The sequence below is a fragment of the Homalodisca vitripennis genome, chromosome 1 (genome assembly GCF_021130785.1).
Source record: "Homalodisca vitripennis isolate AUS2020 chromosome 1, UT_GWSS_2.1, whole genome shotgun sequence".
NCBI classification, from domain to species: domain Eukaryota; kingdom Metazoa; phylum Arthropoda; class Insecta; order Hemiptera; family Cicadellidae; genus Homalodisca; species Homalodisca vitripennis.
In genome coordinates this window covers 137,857,404-137,877,036 of record NC_060207.1, presented here as the reverse complement: position 1 = coordinate 137,877,036, position 19,633 = coordinate 137,857,404, and positions in this window count along the sequence as shown.

Here is a 19,633-nt window from a genome sequence, read left to right as displayed (position 1 = left end):
ATTCTAGAGGAATGGTCAATGAATAATTTCATCTCAATTAATGACTTTATCTCAATGAAAGAGTTCATCTCAATGAATGACCCCACAACAAGATCATGTTTTGACTTTGATCTGCTGCAGAGAGTCATATCGTCAGCATATTAAATCACTTTTCTATATCGGGTTGATGATTACAACCTGTTGAATTGAAAAAAAAAAGGAAAAAGACTAGCACTAATATTGATCCTTGTGGGACGCCATAAACTATTTTGACTGTCTGAAAAAGTATCCACAATCTGTAAGCTCTAATTTTCAAATAGGACGAGAGCCAATTATGTGACAGATCCCGAAGAACACTTGTTCACAACTGGTTTAACAATGTTGCGTGATACACACATGCCTTTTAAAAAGGTCGAGAAATATACATAGTATATTTTCTCACCCCTATAGGCCTTCAACATCATTATAAATTAGATGAGTTACGCCATGGATTATCGACTAGTTTTAAAGGACCCGAAAGTGTAAAATACTAAATGAATATATGTAATTTTAAATGTTAGCAATCACCACAATAGAATGAAATAAAATAAATTTTAATGTTTGACAAATAATTATATTACAAAACCTAACTTAAAATCACGTATTTAAATAAAGATTAATTGAACTATAAATTAAACTAAATATACGTTAATTCAAAACTTAAGTAATAAATTAATGTTTTTAGTTGTTTTAAACGCATAAACCCAGCTAAAATTTATTACTCTTTTCACTATATACTAAAATATTTTTCCAGTAGATTCTACAAACTGTTTAATTTATTCAACTGAACAAAGTCGTGCAGCAGATACGAGATCACAACAAATATCTGTAAGTATACAATTACACTTTTGTATTATATATATTAACTCCTTATAGTAAATTTAAAATATTAATTTAACTACTAGAACTAATCAACTTATTGATTTCAGCTTAGTTGTATTTCTTGTAATTTAATTTAATTTAAGTACTCAATTATTAAACTGAAGTATAATGTAATTGATAACAAATGAATTAATTAAATGTTTTTCTTCGAATATCTGAAATATTAAATTGGCTTGTACAGCATATACAAAATACTACGAATAAAACAAACACTTCTTAAAACTCTACATTATTCGAAAGCTCAATAAAATGAATATACAAATGTAATTTATGTTAAATTCTCTGAAAATGAAACCAAAAGTTATTACAAGTTTCGTAACAATTTTGTTGGTATAATCGTAACATTTTCCATCACTTTACAAATATTGCATAACTTTTTTATCCATTCTGTAATTTCAACATCATCAAGAAACTCAATACGGAAGACAGCAAAAGTGATGGTCCCGAGTGTATTACAAATTCCAACTTAGTTCATTTTTTATTCTTGACATGGTTGAACTGTAATAAACCAAGTATCTCTAAACCCAATAGCTTATATCCTAGATAGATCTAGGAACTTCCTGGATGACACAAGTTACTTTTAAATGGTATTATTATAACTTATCTGTTAATTGAAATATACAGGGTGTTCACAAAAGGGTATCCTAAGCATATGTGTGTGTGGGATGTATTTATCATTTAAAACAAAATATGTCGTATAAACATAGGTCGAGGAATGTTTCTTCAAGCCGCTTTCCTCCATTTTGTATTTTTCATACAAAAATGTTATCTTTAAATCTAGTTCAGTTAAAGAAACCAAAGTTAACAAATACGTTTTAACAGATAATACACATAGTTTTGTTATTTTCTTAAACACTAACAAATTAGCGTCTGTTGAAAAGTAAAATAACAAAAGCACCAGCATAGTTATAAAACGTTACTGAAAGCCAACTATTTTAACCTTCTTATTAAAATCTCTATGGCAATGTTTTGTTTCAATGAAATCCGCCAATTTATAAGCGAGCAAAACCACTTTAATTAAAGATACACTTGCACAAGCCGAGAGCAACAAGTAACTGATACCTGTCAACTGTGACATGTTTGACGCAATTTTTATTTTTACATACTTTTATTTATACATACTTATTGTTTTATTTAAACATACTTTTATATTTCTATAAACAATTTCGTATGTGTACATAGTGCCTTGTTTATTTATCCTTAAATTCTGGTCCATGACTGATATATGAGATACTTCAAACAGTTTGTATGTCAAAATCATTACTCCAGCCTTAATTACATTTCTCAGTATTTGGATACTTTTGGTTAAACTCAAGGTGAGAACAAAGGAGATGAAAAATTAAACCGTGTGGAGGCAAGCATCGTGGCAGATGTGCAAGGAACTTCCGGCTTTGAAATATTTAAGTAGCAATGTTTGGCTTCACTCCAACACGAACGAGGGAAGAGGGGCTGAAAATTGTAATATGAATCTGTTTTAGAATTTGTCCTAACTTGAATTGAAAAGGTATGGTGATATGAGAACCATTATTTGATAAACAAAATTTTTAAAATTTATTAGTCCTTAAGCTTAGTCCTCTAAAAACATGAATACAATTGTTAACCAGTTAAATCAAAATTTCTAATCCGCTTAAGAAAACTAGTGCATATTTATCCCAATTTGAAACACAATGTACACAAAGTCCAGTCTTCTAAACGTATTATGACATCCGTACAAGGTATTGCTGCTATTAGATTTTCGTATTCAATGTGTGAGATGTAGCTTAACTAAGCATAGGAGATCTAGACACTGTATAGCTTTAAATTCTAACTGTAGATCATGTGATAGAATTAAAAGTTTCAGCGGGGGTTTTTAACATCTAATCGAGTCAAGGTTAATTATATAGATAGTGGAGATAATATATCTAAAACTACTATTAAAGCTATTACATTTTTTGGAATTAGTACTGCATTGTATAATAAAAAACCAACATCCAATTCGCTTAAACAAGTATTACATATAGACCAGAACGAGAGAGAGGGCCCTAAAGATTATCATAGTTCAGGAGTACCTGATTTAAAACCAATAAGTAACATTATACAATCCAAACTATTTAATGGTAATTTGTATTATGTAACTAATATGACAATTAAAAATGTTCCTCTTACAAAGGAACAAGACAGAGGTGCAGCTAAGACAGTTGTCAGCAAATCCATTTCTCAACACTAACAGTGTCAGTAAGTTTAACTACTCTTATAAATATCCTGGTCAAACGGTTAAGGCCAACCGTACAGAGTTGAATGTTGCTGTGATAGAAGGTTCTGTTGGTACACCTGTTTGCTAAAAATTGGATATCGTGATTTTCATATTAGTTTTTAAAGAAAATAATGTTTAAATTGACTAGATTTCTTCTGAACATAAATTTGGTAAGAAGGTTGTCACAACAGAGATATGACGTAAGTAAATGACATTGTAAAAGACAAATTGAGCAGAAACTATTTTTAAAGCTCTAGTACGCATTGATAATAATATTCAGTTGCCTATTCACAAACAAGATTAGTGCCATTATCTTTGCAGAAGGCAACGTGATGTACAGCCAGTTGACCCATGGGTAGCCCCAATTATATGTGATTCACCTATTGTTGTAATCCGTAAGATAAATGGCAAAGTTCGTATTTATGGAGATTTTAAACGTTATATAAATCACTACCTTATTGATTACGGTTACAAAGTTCCTAAATTTGAATAAACCACTTTCAAATTGAACAGTTTATTCATGTTTTTCTGTATTCGAACCTGGCTTTTGTGTTTTCTAGAAGACTGAACATCAGATCTTTGATATGATTATAAACTACAGATACCTTAGACACATAAGATGAAAACGTATATCTTCAAAGTTAGAGGGCGAGTCTAGAACTGAATTAGTCGGCCCTTCCGATTGAGTTAAAATTACAAAACATAAGACGTTGTTCTTGCGCTACAATGTATTAGGTTCTTTAGATTAGGCCAGCGGATTTCTGTAATTTAAGGAAAATGTAGAGTCAATGAATTCTGTCAGTCTACATAAATTTAATTCAAAATTGTTCACGCTGTCTATCAGCTGTCTTTTGCAAACTTGGAGAAAGGACCGATGCACATATTTAAGAAATAATGGTGTCATAGAAGAAGGCTATTTTATTTATGGTTTGCGGCAGACTTTCAATTTCTTTGTTAATCGTGGTATTAGAGGATACACCTAGACGTAAAAAAGAGACTGGAAGTAGGTTAAAAATTAGTACATTCGGCAAAAGTAAAAACCTATATTACCTTTCAAAGTTATAATTGAAGATTCTGTGAAGGATTTTAAAGTACTAGGGCTTTGATAGGGCTTGAAACCAACGTAGACATTATCGATGCTGTGATTTATAAAAAGAAACTCAGTATCTGATGGTTGATATTGTGTGCGTGTCGCTTTCTGTTGTGCATCATCTATATCGTTGTTTGGCTAATCTTATTTGTAGATCCTACTGTCTTCTAGGAATATGTGTGTTCTATACAAATGAAGGGTTATCCGTTCTAGAAGAAATTGCTACTAAGCTAATGTATAAAAACATTGTATCAGTGTTCTCAAGCAAAGTAATAGTACAACCTAAATTGTTTGATCGAATCAAATGTTGATATTTAGATTGACAAGAAACATCGTGTAGTAGATGGGGTTCCACCGAGGTTGGGAAAGGTTGAGGCGCGGCGGCGACACATTTCCGCTGTTAAGGTGAATATTTGATGCTCGCAATGCGGCGCCGATGACGGTATAAATTATTCCCGGTCTTCTGTCTCACCTCTCACACAACCATTAAAAGTGCTCCGAACTACGGGACAAGTTCTGACCAGCGGGGTGAACTTTACTGCGCGTAAAACAAAAAGAATTACATACAAATTCATTCTTTGTTTTTAGCGGAATATTCTTTTTAAATTACTTGTAATCATCCCACTTGTGTACGTTTTACATATTTCAAGCAGTTTTTCTGCCTTTCTAACACCCTTTTAATACGTTTTGTCTGACTGATTAAAAAAATAAATAAATAAAACTTAATCATTTTACACATACGTTATTAAATTTATTCTTATCTGGGTGAGTATTTACACTAACATTTTCAGAAACTATTAAAACAAACTATGCATATTGAAAGTATAACAATAAATATAAAAACTAGTAAACTAGTATAAAAAAAGAGACAGGACTTTTGTAAACGATCATGGAAATTTCACTGAATCCAGTAAACGGACTTATAAATGTGACCTCCAGCAAGTACCTTTATTCTGTTCAATTTAAACTAAAACTTTTTATGAAGTTAAGATTTACTACGAATTACTGCAATACATGTTACGGTAGTCTGTTCTTATGTAATATGAATGAAGATTCCGAAATAATCTGTTGTTTTTTTTTTTTGCAGTTTATATTAGAACCAGGTTTAGCCTTATTGCTATTAAGTTAATAGAAGGATACGTTATTGATTGGTCAAAAAATCTAAGGTGTCGTTAAGGGAAAGGAAACACAACATACCAATACAAGGTATAAAGGAGAGTCATTTCAGCAAACATACGTGACCGGGAGGGAACATAAAAAAGGGCACAACACTCAGGCGAGGGTAAACGGACTGTAGGGCCACGTCGTAAAACTGTCGAGACCATTTCTTGCCTACTTCTTAAGGGGTGGACAGTGGATCCATGGTCCAAGCATAGGCCACAGAAAGAATGAAACAAAATTTATATACATAAAGTCGGGTTAGTTACACCATTAACTTAACAATGGCTATAACGGTTATAATGGTCTTTACTTTATTGGAATTAGTTTTCGTCCCGACTAGCAGAACAACGATTACATTTTATTTTATTTACATAGTATAGATTGAAAAAGCCTGTTAATTTTAGTTAACTATGTAAACTTTGGTAGCACAGTTATATACATAATTAATTTAACCACTTATTTTCGAATTGTTTACATTTGGTCATAAAAGCATAGAATAAGCTTGATACAGCACTTCTTATTTCAACCTTTTTAAAAAACCACTGTTGAACACAGAGAAAGAAAAGTATTCTGAATAATTGATAAGAAAATTAAGTATTAGCAAAATCTACTTTTAATTGTACATTTGAGGAAATATTAGGTGTGCAGTGCTTGGTGAGTACCGTAATGCAGTATTATACTGAAAGATTTACTATACATATTTTACCATACATTTAATGACTGTCATAAAACACATCTTAGTTAAAAATAGGCTTCTCAGACCTTTGTATGTTTAAATATTTCATTGATCGAGAAAACAAGGCAATATCAAATAAGGCACAAAATATATTAAGCCTGGAATAAATTACAATGGCCATAAGTATATACTTTTAGAAATATTTTCTTGATTGTAGGAACAAGGAAATCTCAACATTGGCGTCGGATATACGAGTATAATTCACTCGAACCAGAAGTGTTCATACGAAATTGCGTGTAAAACCGCGGAGAACTACTAGTTTCAAAATTAATTGTAATAGTGTTCCTTTCAAATACCTTACAGCATTTGTGTTTTTTTATTAACTAATGATATTCCAAATTTTAAACGGTTTAAACGGTTTATTTTAAAGAGGGATTACACTAATATGGTTAAAAAAAAAGAATTTGTTGCGTTCGAAAAAGGAAAGTCGCTTGTAACTACAAGTAACGAAGAATATTATCTCCTGTCGTTCCTGGATCACTATTTGAACGAATTTTGCAATAACTTTACTCTCCATTTCATTTAACATGTACTACGTATAGTATTAGCAGTACATTGTGCGTATATAGTAGAAGCATCACTGATCAGAATGAAGAATGAGAACAGATGGAAAAACTAACGTGCGGCCAGTTTAGTTTTGAAAGGACAGTTTGTCCACGGGTTTCGGCATGGACTAACTATTCTACCCTGCAGAAAATTGACGTCCAACCCTCGGCAAAAAAAGGCGTGGACCTGCAGTCCTACAAGCTCAGGCGAGCAAACTAACACAATATCAGTTGTGGTTAAGTTGTACTCAGGTAAATCACGAAGAATGCCATATTGCTCGTCTTTGAAATTGAAAGGTCTGAGATTTATAAAGTATAACCGAAATAATAAACATAGAGTTTAAATAGATATCGTTGTGATTTTAGTCTGTTTACCACGTACAAAATTTTGTAGATTTGTATTAAAGCATAATTAAATAAGATTGTATTGAAATGACATCGAGTTATATCCCGTAAAAACGGCGTTAAACCTCAACACCTGTATGTCCTGATTTTTAGTTTTAGATTTATGTAAGGAATGACAATGTAAAAATATAATTTATATGTCCGCGATAGGACAGCTTAAAATCACGTAATCATGCAATTTCATACAACTATCTAGAAGCTGGTTTTTACAATAATGATAACAAGGTCAGGTGAGAGAAAACAAACAGTAAACAACGAGCCCTTCGTCAAAATAAGGTAGGCAACCTGCACAATATAAACATAGTTTTTAAATATTTGACATAGTTGAGGAGGTAACTATCAAAAGGAATCTTGCCACAAAAATCAAATAAATTGAATGATGGCGCATTTGTATTTGTGTCATTTACACTACACGTGGGAGGTTGTTTGGTTCCCAACAAAATCCTTTTCCAATAAAAGTCTATCGCTTAAACGTGAACATTATAGTATTACAAAATTTAAAATATCTATCAACATTTTCTATAACCGTTTAAGCTACCTTTCGATCTAATTTAACAATTTTACAAAAAGCTACACGAAGGGGGGTCTTCACCTACCTCAACATATTCAAATGGCAATCCTCTTTTTGCGATAAATTATTAGTAAATGTACGAATACCAAACATTATGGAGCAATCTAGTAATGTATACAGCACAGATATTCAAAATGAAAATGTTAACGTGATATTGTAAAATATGGTGTAATACCTCTTTTTTATAATGTAAAATAGGATTAATAGTTTTATTTGACATTTTAAATTTGAATTATCATTGATCTATACCTCTTCTAATATATTAGCAGGATATAATAATATAGAGATTTTAAATGCGTAATATTTACAACCGTACACGCTGGAAAGAATTTTGTCTGAAAATAAAGAAAATAATGCAGTAAACTGCCTGCTTTACAACTCTAAATCAAGTTAGTTGTATGTATACCGACTAAGTGGCCGGACAGTAATTAATTTGTGTAGTACAGTAAGTGGTTTGTGGTCAGTGGTCAAGCCGATGGGAAGGACTGCGGTTATGGCTGCTTCAACACTTCTGCTGTCAGCCCCGGTCTCCGAGAGTCATGTCATTGGTGGCCGGCCACCACTAAGTCATTGTTATTATCTTCTTACTGAGTTTCAAATTTTAATATTCCCTATCTGAAACATTTTTAAACCAATATTATGTTCAATTTTTCTTATTAAATAGTTATAATAATCAAAATTATTATTATGAACTGCCTATGATTTTTTAAGTTTTAAATTTATTTTAGTCAGTCAATAGTTCAATAAAATACCAGAATATACTAATCACTGGCTGAACTTTCATACTTTTGAATATTCTCGTATAGGCTACTTACGAGACACTCTGTATAAATCAAGTAAGAGTCGACAGAGTGACGTGTGTCTAAGGATTTACGGTCAGCTGACTTTGACGTCACTGTATTTACGGCAGTGGTCAAACCGTATCAACAATGGAGAAGTTATGTTTGCTGCTAGCAGACTCCCACTCCATGTGTAAACGTTCCTGTAGAAGAGCATACACCTACACTTTACTTTCATATGGAAAGAATTGATATTTTCTCAAAATTATATCGTGGAGTTACTAGAATATTTAAAATAACTAAAATGGTGACATAACAATAGAAAAAGCAATAAATCCAAAGTAGATAATTTAAGTTATAGGTGAAACTTAATTAAAATACATACTGTAAGTGGGAGTAGCATCAAATACAAAAGAAACTTCTATTAATAATTCACATAAAACATTATTTGAAATTAATTTTAAAATACTTTATAATCTATTTAAAAAAATACTACAATCTATTGAAAATTATAATATTACTTTATTACTTTAACTCATTATTTTTTTACTATACAGCAATGTAAAGAATTACAAGATCGTGCTAAGCAATTTATATTTTAATATATGAATATAGTGTTCATAAGATAAATAGTAAAAATTGTAATAACTACAAACATTTTTTTAACAGCAGTTGTTTTATATTTTAATTTTTAAATCTGCCAGGTATTATAACAACAACACAAATATTTTAATTCTTTCGGTATAAAATAAACTGAGTTGTCTGACAGCAAATTTATGGTTAAATCTATAATGTTTTTATATAAAAATATATGTTGATCGCAATTGTCGTTTTTATTACATGTATTTAATATACAATAATACACTTTTACTTAGATTATATTTTGCACAATGTACATTTCTAATTCAATGAATTCATCATCAGGTACTTGTAGGTTAAGGTATATTAAGTAAATAAATAATTGAAACCAAACAGTCATACGTTTTTGTTGGCAAATTTTTTTTGTTTAATTTTATGTATAATAAATTTATATCGCTTAAAAGTCTATCGAATAGTAAATTTATTGTTAGGAAATCTTTGTCATTTAATAATAAATTAGGATTAATTTTGGCAGTTTTGTAAATTTCAAAATTTTCTAAAGTTGACAGTATGTGACTTTTTTGCACATGTGAATATAATATTATTTTATAAGAATGTCAGGGATACTGCTAGGCATATTACATTTACTTTTTTATTATTTTTGATGGACTGAACAATTTTATGAGTATCCACAACCAGAAGATCGTATTTTTCTAAGTCATTAATAGTTAATGGTAAATCATTTATTAATAACCACCAGTGTCTTTATTATTGTTCTTACTTTTAAAATATATTTTAAGCTTTAAACTAGATATAGGCCTTTGTTTAGATTTTCGCCCTCGGGAGGAGTCTGAATTACAGGCAGCGAGCAATAAGTTATTACCTTATTTCGATCGAGGTCGTTCACTCGGTCAAGGTCGCTCACAACAGCTGCTTCAACCTGTTCGCATCCTTCCCTTTCAAACATCACAGACAAACAGTCTGCTATCTCATTATCCGTAGAACTTAATACATTCTCCTTTGAAGGACAAATTCAAAATCCTCTCTATACACCAAGCAAGTCTCCCTACCTTTCGTTTGTGGTTGCGAACATAGCCTGGTTATCAGTAAATAACTTAAACGATTTCGTTTTTAAAAATTCATGACATTTTTCTATACATATCGCACTTAACGCTTCTTTTTCGTAAATAGCATACCTAACTCGGCACCAGAGAAATTTCTGGAGTACTAGGCTACCGGGATTAATTCTTTTCGGTCGTTTTCTTGTAATAAACAACCATCTACGGCTATTCCGCTAGCATCTGTCGTTACTATAAAATACCCTGTCTAGTCCAATTTCAGAGAGAGCCTATAGGATGGCGTTTTTAGCGCAACGATCCGAGAAGGGGGTACCTAACCATAGCTTCCGTTCAAGAAGGGAATTTATCACGACAGGGACCATTTGCAGTCCTCTGAAGTAGAGGGGAGGAGTCAGAGTGGGACAGTTCAGTGAGTCACCGCTAAGTTACAGAGGTGTGTAAGACAGCGTGGTCGGGTAAGACAGCGGACATCGCGGAACGGGGGTGGCGAGCCAGTAAGATGCGGTGTCGCGCCGGGCGGAGACTGTGCTATGGTCAATCTTAGACTGAGCCCTAATATTGGATGTGGAATAAAATAAGTTAATAGTTAAAGCAAGTGTTATTCGTTGAACTTCTCTCTCACAGCCAAGAAGCCCATCCTCCAGCTGAACCCAGGAAGACTACTTTTGGTGAGTTGCAGTTATTGTACTCTTCAAAGGGTGGTACGTCACAGTATAATGAAATAGTTTACGTCCATAGTAGAATCGTAACAACAATTAGTTACCTGTCATTGTTAATATCACTTTTTATAAAATAGGATGACTTCAATAAAATGTAATCGAAAATATTTTTAAGGGTTACTACATGTACCACCTGTTATTATTACAGGTTTGAAATGTGTTGGAACAATATACGTAATACTCGTAACTACATTATTTCACTGATTTTAGTCAAAAAAAGATTTATTTTTCATAATTTGCGTTGAAATTTTTAATGTTTTAATTCATGTACTGTTATTGTGAAAATGCTTTGTGCATATGTATCTAAGATAGTTTGCGTTACAGTATCTTTGTAAATATGAAAGACATAAAGTTGTTTAGATTAATAACTTATAACTTATAAATAATAAAACCTTTTACAGAAAGTATTGTCAGTAACAATTTCAGTATACGATCAGATGTATCTCAGTATACGATCAAATGTGTCTCAGTGTACGATCAGATGTGTCTCAGTATACGATCAGATATATAGCCGTATCCGATCAGATTTATCTCAATATATGATAAGATGTATAGTCGCAGTCGTTTTGAGATTCAGTTGCATGTGACAATTCATAGAATATATCAAATGTTAATTTTGGGTTACATAAATAAATATACTGTCGCTGCATGCATACTAGTCCTAAAATAAAATAATTTATCAGAATAAGTATTGAATTACATATTGACTTTTCAACAAAAGAAGATTGTAAACACAACAGATAGTAAAAAATAATATAAGTAATAACATCTTTAAAAATATCTGTAATAAAAGAATTGAATAGGTTGCCAATGCTTAATTGCATTATATATCATGGTAATTACAAGAATATATTACATTAGTTATGCTATAAAACTGAATAACACCGTTCTTGTGGTAAAGAATATTTCTCTATTAAATAATTGGGCTTTGGTTAATACTTTGTGTCTTTTATTGAGCCTCGGTATTTACTTCGTTAATATTTATATCTCCTTTCCGATAATTAAAGTTCAGACTTGTTCTTACTATACAAATGTGTTCCTGTGCTTTCCTTACCTCTGAAACATGGGTTTTCTGCAAGATATAATGCTGTTTACATTTACTTTTTACAGTGTACAGTGCAACTTATAAACAGCATAACCAATACGAGATTCCTAAAAATGTCCACACCAGCATATTGTGTTGTAAAGCATTTATACTTTTTTTAATTAATTGAGTTTCATGAATCTAATTAAACAAAACTGCACGTGCTAAATAATGGCATTGCTTTAAGAGTAATGGGTTATTCAGTATCTTTTGGGAGAGAAAACATTACTGTAAAAATCATAATGGAATACCTGCTACCATTTCTAGAGAGGAGAGATATTCCAGTACTTTAGGTCTCACTCATATCAGGTAAAGCAACATTTTATTTTTAACTACAAAAAACCTGTTTTTTAATGAAGCCTAATTTATTTTACACATTAATATGATCATGTGACACTTTATTCAAATGGTCTTCATAAAAGAAGAACAACTTAAGAAACTAGAGGTCATTGAATTTTATTTTTTCCATTCAAAAAATATTGTAAATTAAATTTAGAATTTATCCTAGTCTAAACTGTAGCCATTACGAATAGTGTGCTCAGAACTTGTCTGCCTATAAGTTGTTGGATTTTCTCATCTGGACCATCAATTTGAGTTAACTCTACGTGTTATCATTTTCAAATTCTTGAATTCCATCTCATTCTTTATTTCTCTCAGGGGAAAATAACTTTGAAATCCAATAAAAACGTATTCAGATTTTGATTAATTAAAACCACAAATGACTCGAAAATCAAACATCAAATTATATTAGATACCCTTCGTGTTAATAAGATATCATGTTATTTAATAAAATTGAGGTGATATTTCCAGATTATAATTTGTAACTTCTCATATTTTAGTATAAAAGATATATGACAATCATCTAGTACCCATAAAAAAACTTTTTCGTTATTAAAAATCCAATATTAAAATTGCAAGTCAGTTACTTCTAAAAATGGACCACGTACCTCATACTTCATGTTCGGAAAAAAATTAAACCCTAAAATGTCTCTTGAATATTAAAGGGTTGATTTGCAAATGGTTATTTCTAATGTACATATACTTTGTAGTTCAATATACAAAAACAAAACCTATTTTAGATTCACAAATTTATTTCATTACAATCTCAAATGGAAAATGTCATACAAGAAGACCATGTCAAAATAAGCATTAAGGATGAGCTTCAATACACCCATCATCATTTTTTCAAGCGCCTCGTCAGACATTCTTCGATCTTAAGGTGAAGTGCTAGAGAACTAGTAGTTGTAGAAACAGTAGTTTTCTACTTACGGTGTTCCCGCTGCGTTCGGTTGTGAGTGAAAAGCCCAAGAACTAGTAGATTTTTAAACAGTAGTTTTCTACTGGCGATGTTCCCGCTGCCTTCGGTTGTGAGTAAAAAGCCCAAGAACTAGTAGATTTTTAAACAGTAGTTTTCTACTGGCGATGTTCCCGCTGCCTTCGGTTGTGAGTAGAAAGCCCAAGAACTAGTAGATTTTGATACAGTAGTTTTCTACTGGCGATGTTCCCGCTGCCTTCGGTTGTGAGTAGAAAGCCCAAGAACTAGTAGATTTTGATACAGTAGTTTTCTACTGGCGATGTTCCCGCTGCCTTCGGTTGTGAGTAGAAAGCCCAAGAACTAGTAGATTTTTAAACAGTAGTTTTCTACTGGCGATGTTCCCGCTGCCTTCGGTTGTGAGTAGAAAGCCCAAGAACTAGTAGATTTTGATACAGTAGTTTTCTACTGGCGATGTTCCCGCTGCCTTCGGTTGTGAGTAGAAAGCCCAAGAACTAGTAGATTTTGATACAGTAGTTTTCTACTGGCGATGTTCCCGCTGCCTTCGGTTGTGAGTAAAAAGCCCAAGAACTAGTAGATTTTTAAACAGTAGTTTTCTACTGGGGATGTTCTCGCTGCCTTCGGTTGTGAATAGAAAGCCAAAGAACTAGTAGATTTTGATACAGTAGTTTTCTACTGTCGATGTTCCCGCTGCTTTCGGTTGTGAGTAAAAAGCACAAGAACTTGTAGTTGTAGAAACAGTAGTTTTCTACTTACGGTGTTCCCGCTGCCTTCGGTTGTGAGTAAAAAGCACAAGAACTAGTAGTTGTAGAAACAGTAGTTTTCTACTTACGGTGTTCCCGCTGCCTTCGGTTGTGTGTAGAAAGCCCAAGAACTAGTAGATTTTGATACAGTAGTTTTCTACTGGCGATGTTCCCGCTGCTTTCGGTTGTGAGTAGAAAGCCCAAGAACTAGTAGATTTTGATTCAGTAGTTTTCTACTGACGTTGTTCCCGCTGCCTTCGGTTGTGAGTAAAAAGCCCAAGAACTAGTAGATTTTGATTCAGTAGTTTTCTACTGTCGATGTTCCCGCTGCTTTCGGTTGTGAGTAAAAAGCACAAGAACTAGTAGTTGTAGAAACAGTAGTTTTCTACTTACGGTGTTCCCGCTGCCTTCAGTTATGAGCGAAAAGCCCAAGAAGTAGTAGATTTTGATACAGTAGTTTTCTACTGACGATGTTCCCGCTGCCTTCTTTTGTGAGTAAAAAGCCCAAGAACTAGTAGATTTTGATCAGTAGTTTTCTACTGGCGATGTCGCTCTTGATTTTATACGTTTGTTTGTTAAAATTGGAAGTGGCGTAACGTTTGAAAGCTTGAAAAAACCGAGAACTCGACTTATTACGTCAGTAAACGGCTAAATCTTTAACCAAAAACACTCGTAACCTTGGATACAAATTAACATATTACAAATATTTTTTGAAAATTTATCTTCATTCATTAGTTTCCATAGATATTCTTATTGTAGAGATATTAAATGCAGTTTATTGTAGAAATCAAGATAGATATGAATCGCTTGATAATCTTCTAATAACTGTATTAATTTTAAAAGTGCAATAATATTCATCTACAGATACAAAAGCGGGCACACACGCGTGCGCGCGCGCGTTTAAGATGAATATCTAATATAGTATTAGGGCCTTTCTTATGAGGAGTAACACAGAATTGTCGTTCATCATTATATTATTTACCTTTCGCTAACATGAGTTTGTGGCATACTTTAAGTGTAAAACCCGAAATTAACAACCAAAGTAACAAAACATTGTGCTATGAAACATATTCATCTAGAAGACATGTATTTTAAATATATATTTTATTGTTTAACACCAAGACACACCGATCGTCTGATACGTCTGTGCGTGAATGTCAACCACTCAACTGTTATAAAAGCAGGAATTTCGTGTCACGATTAATTGTGTAGTTGTATGTACATTAAATATATTCTCTATGAAAATATATACGGGTTTAAATGCTAGTACCTATTTATCATAGATGGCACGGTTTGAAATAAACATTTAAACATACAATACATATTATTTAAATAGTAAAAGTAAATTCCCATTGGGAAGCAAAATACATACGAGAAAGCCCAATTTATATTGTGTGAATTCAAGGTAAAATGTAGAGGATTTGACTAGATACAGCAGTTTTAAGCCCTTAAAAATAAAGCTGTTTGCTTATTTTAATGTATTGTCAGGAGGTTTCCAAATATTTTGATTTAAGTTATAGCTATTTTTTGGGGTATTAAATAAAAATAATATGCTCTTAGAAGGCTTTCAACTCTTTCAAACTTAAAATTGTTAATATTATAGCATTTTATCGTATTCCGGAGGAGTTTCCCGGGTCGTATTTTGACTGGGATGCATGGAAAATTTCCAGAATTTCCGGTAGTGGTAACTCCCTCATCCCCCCATTATGTCATCATAGATACGCCTATGGAAACTATGACTAATTTAGTAAAGTAGTTCTGGATCGACATGATAAACCGGAAAGTAGAGACATAAATGCTGGGGCTTTCATTAAGTACTGCTTCACCCGGTGCTCAAAATACTGACTGCGTGTTTTATATGAAATTGAGTAAGTTAGAAGAAAAGACTGAGCTTATATAATCAGTGAATAAGAAAATAACAACGTTAACATTGGTATCAATCTAAGATTGGTAATATACATTAATTAGGTTAACAAGTCAACCATATAACAATACTATATGTTTCACAAAATCACTATCACGATTTTACGTGCATTTAATAACATAAAACAAAGTTTAATCTTTATTATTTAAGTACAAATCCTTCACAGAAGCGAGTCGCCATCTTTTCTGCTTCTAATTGATATATGACATACATACGAGTACATGCAGAGGAAAGTTCAATAAAACTTTTAATCTTAGTTGTTATCAAACAGATATTTTTATCCCAATAACCCCTTAGAAAACTTTTAGATAAAGACCGAATCCGAGCATTCATGAACATAAAGTTATTTGAAATACAATACAACTGTTACGATTGAATTTTTCAAATCCACTTTTTGACGCGGAAAGTCTGAAATTAAACATTCTATTTATGATTATTGTGCTTATTAAATGTATAGAAGGGAAATTAAAATGTGAATTATATAAATGAATATCGTAAACGCTCCAAATAATAACAATAGCTTAATTTTTCTACGAATGAGTAAAATACGCGTATTCTGATGAAGCAAAGGAAGCTGGCGATATATTGCAGCTGTATATATTAGTATAATTAATTCTTTTCTGTATTTTTTCGTGCATACCTATTTAAAATCATTAATATTACCTGTCAATTTTCAAAAAATAATGACATTGTATTTGGGTATTTGTTTACAAACTATGAAGTATTCTCCATAGTAGGCAAAGTAATAAGGGAAGTGCTGTAGCGACCAGAACTAGGTGACGGAAGGCAAGCTCCCCGCCATATTGTACATTTACCAACAGTTCCACTTTTATTGTTATGTCAACACTATTATATACATTTTTCATTAATTATTAATTCATTTTAAAACAATTAATGTGTTAAAATGTGGACTATTTATAGTTAGTCATCGTCATTACCGTCTATATAATTCTGAAATAATTATTAACATAAATATGAATCCATAATCGTCTTAATGACATAGAGCATGTTGAAATTTTAAATAGTTTAATATGTTAGGTGTAGGAACCCATCGTATTCATATTTAGGGATTTTCGAAATAGCAATAGGCATATATATGTAAAATGTTAGTACAATCGGTCCAGTAGTCTTCTGGTGATGGAGTAAAATATAAAACACAGACACACACACACACACACAGTTACAACATAACCGCAGCATCCCAATACGTTGCAACGCAGATGGCTGGATATAAAAGTGTAGTTAGTGGTATAGCTTTTATTTGTGCGCCGCTTTGTAAAGTAATTCTTGAGACGGTATATTTCACGATTAAATTTATATTTATTACAAGACCAAATAAAATATTATAACAATATTGGTTAAATATTTAATATATACGTAAATACGTTAAAATTGTTAAATATGTATATACGTATTTAACTTGTAGAAAACTATGATAATCCGTAATACAGCAAAATATAGAAAAACTTCCAATTGAAACATTCATATTAATAAATATACATACCAACATATATCAATCGTGTTTTTTATGGTCTCATACGAGAATTAACTGAAAAAACCTAATTACTAACATACTTATGGTTTTTTAAGCTTAGCAATTGTATTCAGCTTATTGAATGAGCAGATATTTATAATAGGTACAATCTTGCCTTTGGCATCCTAACGATAAATAATTAAGTCTTGGTATTGTATGAAATTATTAATAATAAAACTCTTTTGTTGTTATTATTAATTAAAAGACATCTTGTGGAAATCTAGTGAACACTTTAATTCACACAAATCTAAAGTTAATTTCAGTAAATACATAACACGTAGAAACACAAGTCTACAATCACGCCAAAAATATATAGCAAATTTTTACTATTAGTTAAGCTAACCAAAAAATTTTTTATTGGTGTAAACTAGGACTGAATTTAATATAAGCAATACAAATTACATGCAAGTGCTTCAGGAGGCTAATAATTATGACACAAAAATACTTAAACTAAAGGTACATATTGTGGTGTACCTTTCATCAATGCCCTTTAGTATAGAATTGGAAATTGATTTGGAAATGAAGAAGAAAAGCGAGTCTTGAATGTCAAAGGAATTTGACACTAAGTAACATTCTATGGAGATCACATCTCGTTTATTTATTTGTTTACGCGCATTTCTTATAAAGACTCTCGTCGTAGATATATAATATTCTAAATTATTTATGTTTCTTCGTTGTCTAAATCGTTTACTGTTATAGAATGATTTTGGTGTTAATAATATATATATATTATTAACACCATATACGCTTTTTTTATAAATTACAGTATGTATCTGATTTTATATTTGATATTTATGCTGTTCAATATTGGATATACCACCACATAAATTATATGGTTCGATATCAAACCAAAATATCTGTTGAATGTATTTGTATTGTGTTTCCATGCAGCAAATAGCGAAAAAAATGTATCATTCCTTATAAAATGTACTATCACATATAACTATTGATATAGAATTAAAAAGTATTTTCAGTGTCGTTCCTAAATAATGTGACTCATAGTTATTATTAAAACTTTCTTTACAACAAATTTTATAGCCTAAATGTGTCTAATGCTGTGTTCATCAAAACTTGTTATAAAAAAAAATCAATTAGGATTAAAATGTGTCCACACTACCAATTCCTAATTTTATCATTACTAGCAGTCCTCTTGCCTACCAAATCCATAGTGTCAAAGTTTTAAACAAGTAAAACGCAGAACCTACGGTGGTACTCATGTATACTCCACAAAGTTCTGGTTTTGTTTCTAAGTAGAAAAATGAATTTATTATCATTCCTTTACGCATCAATTTGAAATGATCATATATTCATTAGCGTAATACGTGTTGAATAAATACAAACACAAAAGCTATCTCGGAATTTTTTTCTAATAAGTTGCAATATTTTTTATACGTTTTAATAAAACTGGACCTGTACATACATTTATTTAATATTCAAAATTGTACTACTTAAAAATCCCTCAACGTTTTCCATTTAAATATATAGGCAATTGAGACTATTTCGTTTTAATAAAGATATAACACACGGCACAGAGGCCAAGAATATCGTTGCCAATGGAAAAGATAAGTAATTGAGTTTTTTTACCTGAAACTATAGCATTTTAAATTTTGAACTCAGTTTTGGGCGAGATATAAGAGTGTAAAGTATCCGCACGCTCGTTCCTTGCACCCGCGCTGTACACTATTGTTCACCTTACCGTCGGTATACGACCGCATAAATTACGCTAATTTCTATATGTATTATAAACAAATTACTTATTTTGGAAACGTTTCCGGAAAATCGCAGGACTCTTCTCCTGATCGTCATGAGTAATAATATATTAGTATTTGTACAAGAAAATTACTCTTGATAATAATCTCCCACAAAGACAAATCCAATTCCTTGAGTAACAGGAGTCTCTCTGAAAGGATCATACTATGGAGAAAATGTATACAATATATTTTTAAACTATTTCAAACTTTGTTAACTGAAATATATAATATATTTCTTTTTTTAATTTCTTACACGCGAGTGCAATCGTCTCAGTGACAACAAAGTTACATAGTGAAATCTTTGTCACCACATTTAGGGTACTTCGCTCCCGAGTTCAACCACTTGTAACAAAATGATTGGTGCCTTGTCCTTATATGACAATATGTGTTAAACATTTTTAAAGCTATTATCGTCCATTAATATCATTTATCTAACAATAAAAATCCTTAATTATTTTAAATGTAGATGCTTGGATAGTTATTTAGATGTATAATTCAAAAGTTATTTTTAAAATAAATAGAAATAA